Source organism: Nerophis ophidion, linkage group LG19, assembly GCF_033978795.1.
Source record: "Nerophis ophidion isolate RoL-2023_Sa linkage group LG19, RoL_Noph_v1.0, whole genome shotgun sequence".
Classification (NCBI taxonomy): Eukaryota; Metazoa; Chordata; class Actinopteri; order Syngnathiformes; family Syngnathidae; genus Nerophis; species Nerophis ophidion.
The window spans coordinates 35229978-35235445 of record NC_084629.1 but is presented as its reverse complement, the minus strand read 5'-3'; the positions used below and the strand labels follow the sequence as shown (position 1 = coordinate 35235445).

The 5468-nt window shown below is 41.2% G+C and overlaps 1 long non-coding RNA gene across 1 annotated transcript; it reads left to right on the top strand.

Moving 5' to 3' along the window:
- The first annotated feature begins 4282 nt into the window (after window positions 1–4282).
- Window positions 4283–5215, top strand: LOC133537790 (uncharacterized). The gene is made up of 2 exons (XR_009802843.1): window positions 4283–4315; window positions 4761–5215. It is a non-coding gene; the product is annotated as an uncharacterized LOC133537790 (long non-coding RNA).
- The last annotated feature ends 253 nt before the right edge of the window (window positions 5216–5468 follow it).

Sequence of the window (5468 nt, the reverse complement as noted above, 5' to 3'; positions counted from 1 at the left end):
GTGATTAGAACCATAACGAGCAACAATTAAACTGATTGAAAAAGACTGTGACGCTCAGCTTCTTGTAGATGGTCAATGGTGTATTTGCAACATGGTGAAGTCCAGGGAGTGGTCAAAGAAGTCAAGAGAGGAGGTCATTTATCTTCATAAGAAAAGATATGGATATAAGAAAATAGCAAAGACATTACACATTCCAAGAGACACAGTTGGGAGCATAATTCGCAAGTTTAAAGCTAAAGGCACAGTGGAAACACTACCTGGGCGTGGTAGAAAGAGGATGCTGTGTGCGTACACTGGTGAAAAACCCCCGGGTAACAGCTGAGGAACTACAACAGGACATTGCAGAGGGGGGAACGCAGGTTTCGTCCCAGACAATAAGGCGCGCACTACGAGATGAAGGCCTCCATGCCAGAACTCCCAGGCGCACCCCACTTCTGACTACCAGGCACAAGAAAAATAGACTCTAGTATGCCAAAAATCATCTGGACAAACCCCAAAGGCTTTGGGAAACTGTTCTATGGAGTGATGAGACAAAACTGGAACTCTTTGGGCCTATGAATCAACGTTATATGTCTGGAGGAGAAAAAAATTAAGCTTACAAAGAGAAGAACACCTTGCTTACTGTTAAGCATGGTGGGGTGTCAATCATGCTCTGGGGCTGTTTCTCTGCCTCAGGTACCGGGAATCTCCAGCGCGTTCAAGGCATCATGAATTCTATTTCCTAGCAGGATATATTAGCTGCAAATGTCATGAAGTCAGTGACGAAGCTGAGGCTTGGGAGACGTTGGACCTTCCAACAGGACGGCGTGGCGCAGTGGGGAGAGTGGCCGTGCGCAACCCGAGCGTCCCTGGTTCAATTCCCACCTAGTACCAACCTCGTCACGTCCGTTGTGTCCTGAGCAAGACACTTCACCCTTGCTCCTGATGGGTGCTGGTTGACGCCTTGCATGGCAGCTCCCTCCATCAGTGTGTGAATGTGTGTGTGAATGGGTAAATGTGGAAGTAGTGTCAAAGCGCTTTGAGTACCTTGAAGGTAGAAAAGCGCTATACAAGTACAACCCGTTTATCATTTATTTATTTATGACAAGGATCCCAAGCATACCTCCAAATCAACATCAGAGTGGTTGGACTGGAAGACTCTGGAGTGGCCTTCACAGTCGCCAGACCTAAATCCTTTAGAAAAGCTGTGGTGGGACTTGAAGAAGGCAGTTGCAGCACGCAAGCCCAAGAATATGAATGAACTGGAGGCCTTTGCCCAAGAGGAATGGGCTAAAATACCTGTAGATGCTTGCAAGAAGCTTGTGTCCGCTTATGTATCACCTTTGAAGGATGTCATTACTGCCAAAGGGTGTTCTACTAAGTACTAAAGATGCATGGAACTAGGGGGTTGAATCATTTTGTCAATGAGATATTAAGAAAAATGTCCTTTTTTGGTATTTTGTAAAATACAGTGTTACAATTTAAGTTGCATTTGTCTATTTGACACATCTTTATTTGATATGACTATAAACAAAATACGGAATAAATGTCCAACTTTCTAAAACACCAAAATTGTGTGGGGGTTGAATCATTTTGATCACAACTGTATGTAGGGACTAGAGTTGTTCGGTATACCGGTATTAGTATAGTACTGCGATACTAATGAATCATATTCGATACTATACCGCCTCTAATAAGTACCGCTCCACCACCCCCCGCACCCCCTGTCATCGTTTCATCATGACATTGCTGTTTTACAAGCAGAGGAGCATGTTCGGCAGCACGCACATACAGAGTACTTACAAGCAGACACAGTGTGTAGACAGAAAAGGGAGAACGGACGCATTTTGGTGTAAAAAGTAAAGATAAAGGTGAAGTTATAACACTGAAACACCCTCAGGAAGAGCTGCTGCAGTGTTTTAGCTACTTCTAAATCACTAATCTTGGCCTCCGTGGCGACAAATAAAGTATGTTTCTTACAAGTAGCATTATCACTGGAGGACGAGGAATAGCTAAACATGCTTCACTACGCACCGTAGGAGGATACAATAGCTCACCAGCGTCAAAATGTAAACAAATGCTATGGGTGGATCTACACGTGACATCCATTGTAATGATACCAAGTACAGGTGAGTATCTAGTCGATACGACCATGATTACATCGATAGTTTTTAGTATCAGAAAATCTTGTTAATTTATTTTCTAAATTCATATTTTGTTTATAAAGTCAGGAAATACGTCCCCGGACTCAGGACCAATGTATGATCCTGTAACTACTTGGTATCGGATCGATACCTAAATGTGTGGTATCATCCCAAACTAATGTTAAGTATCAAAGAAGAGAAGAATAAGTGATTACTACATTTTAACAGAAGTGTAGAGAGAACATGTTAAAACAGAAAATAAGCAGATTCTAACAGTAAATGAAAAAGTAGATTAATAATCAATTTTTACAGTTTGTCCTTTATAATGTTGACAAATTAGTAGAATGATAAATGACACAATATGTTACTGCATAGGTCAGCAGACTAATTAGGAGTCTTTGTTTGTTTACTTACTACTAAAAGACAAGTTGTCTGGTATGTTTACTATTTTATTTAAGGACTAAATTACAATTATAAACATATGTTTCATGTATCTTAAGATTTTTTTTTTTCAAATGAAGCCAATTATGACATTTTTTGTGGTCCCCTTTATTTAGGATAGTACCGAAAAGTATCGAAATACATTTTGGGACCGGTACCAAAATATTGGTATCGGGACAACACTAGAAGGTACTTAAGTTGTGTACATGTGCCTTACTACCATTTTACATATTCTGTTTGTGGCCGCATGTTGGTATTTAATATTACCTATAATAATTATTATTATGATGAATATACTATACAGATGTAAGAACTACTACTGTACTGTATTAGAACTTGTAACAGCAGAGGATGCATGTGCATGTACGAGCCGGTCTGCCCCACAAAAAGAAGATAGAGAAAAAAGAAAGAACTACAACTGAATATAAATGCTGGACTTCTAAAATAAAATCTGTGTACTTAAGTCTCAAATTCCAAACGGCTTATTTAGAGCAAATATGAATGAAGGCAAGATTGTTTTATTGATATTTCCGCCATGATTTGGATACCAATTTTGGGGAGTTATACCGAACCCAAAAACAGTACCAATAGGTAAGAAAAGCTGGTTTTGCTTCAAAGGTCCTCTTTGAGAGGTCTGCAGAAGACTCAGATGAGCCATTTTGTTTGAACGTCGTGGTACCTGACCATGAAGTTGTCCATCCATCCATCCATGCATCTTCTTTCGTTTATCCGAGGTCGGCAGCAGCCTAAGCAGAGAAGCCCAGACATCCCTCTCCCCAGCCACTTCGTCCAGCTCCTCCCGGGGATCTCGAAGCGTTGCCAGGCCAGCTGGGAGACATACTCTTCACAGTGTGTCCTGGGTCTTCTCCGTGGCCTCCTACCGGTCGGACGTACCCTTTACACCTCCCGAGGGAGGCGTTTGGGTGGCCATCCTGACCAAATGCCCGAACCACCGCACCTGGTTCCTCTTGATGTGGAGGAGCAGTGGCTTTACTTTGAGCTCCTCTTAAGACCTTCTTACTCTAAGGGAGAGCCCCACCACCTGGCGAAGAAACTGATTTGGGCCGCCTGTACCCTAGATCTTGTCCCTTCGGTCATATCCCTAAGCTCGTGACCATACGTGAGATTGGGAACATAAATCGACGGGTAAATTGAGAACTTTGCCTTGCGGCTCAACTCTTTCTTTCCCACAACGGATCTACACAGCGTCCGCAATACGGACGCCGCACCAATCCGCCATGAAGTTGTCAGTTATGTATTGAATTATGCTGAATTCATAGTAACATATTCATTTAAAAACGACACAAAACTAATTTGGGATCGATTAGACCAGGATCAAAGTCAAAGGGAAGTCCAGTCTCTTCATTGACTCCAATCCTAAAATCCCGGTCATTATGTACAGTATTTTACCATCTTGCCAAACAGGAGTCACAACAAATCTGTACACCAGAGGAGGAATTATTCTCCCAACATTTCTCATCACCCGCTGTTTCGAAAGGTCAAAAGTGTGTTTGACCGTGGAGGACAAACTCGACGCTGCCTTCACTAAACTGCTTACGAGAATGGACACCATTACCCCGAGCATTCCGTCTTTCCCTGCTTCTGCGGCAGCCACTCCCTGGAACCTCTATTATGTCCAGGAACAAAAGATTGCCGTCCCCAGACCTTTTGAGGGGGACTTTGACTTTTGTCGGGGATTTCTGGTCCAATATGAGCTCAGAGTGTTTAAGTGTGATTTATCTGCGGAATTGGTGAGTTGCATCTGTGTAGCTTAGCCGCTACATTCATTTTGAATGGAGCTGTTAGCATCTACTTATATGCCTGTTTCTTTGAATATAGTAAACTGAATGAAACGTTAGCACTCTCAACAATTGTCTGATTTGTTTCTGGGTTGTGTTAATTGTTTGATGGTTGTCAATGCTATGCATCCAATGCATTTTATGATGCAGTCCAGTGAACCACTGTCTGCTATGCACTTTATTTGTGGTTGCAATTGGTAGATTTTGATATTAGAGAAGTAATATTTTGATATAAAAATTATTATATTATTTATTCTAATTGGATTCATGAATTATTGTACAATATTAAGAAATATGCTTGCTATTTGGATACAGTAGTATTATTTAGTATTTAGTATCTGAATGTATTTTGTGTGCGCGCACTGGAAAATTGACTGGTCCTGCCCTTGTTGTACAGGCCATGTTGGATGGCGAGCTAGAGCCTGAACTAGAGTCTGAAGCTTTATGCCTGGAACCGAACCAATCGAACTGAATCCACCCAACCGAGCCGGGCGGGTAGGAGGCTCCTCAGCAGCCGCTCTGTTTTTTTCCATTTGGTTTTTCATAACGCAACAAGTTCATTTCTGTCCTCCCTGAACTTTCACATTTACCCGTTACCTTCACTAAAACCCCTCTGGACACTGCCACCACAACGTGGACTTTGCGAGGTCGTTTAATGAACTGTCGTGTTGCGCCTATACCATTCTTGGTAAAAACAAGGACTGAATCAAGTACTGTATCACATTGTAAATATTGAACGTTCTGTAATTTATGTTGAAAATGTGAATGGCCATTCGAATTTACATGTCTTTTTGTTGTTGTTTATTTTTCCTATAATTCTTTTATATAATTTGGTACCATTTAAACTTAAAACCTGTGTTCAGTCTTCATTACTCTCCATTCCTAGAGCTGAATTTAGTTTCTTCTGATCTAGCCCAGTTATATAATTCATTGTTTACTTAATACTTGTACAGTGCTTTACTTAAGTAACATACAGGCTACATATTGTGGCAAGCTAGCCAGGAGTGGAGAAAAATAACTGAACAATTTTTGTTGTGGTATTTATATTATTGTCTTGGAAAAATGGAAATATTCGAGAAACATGGCATTAAGATTCCAAATGCAG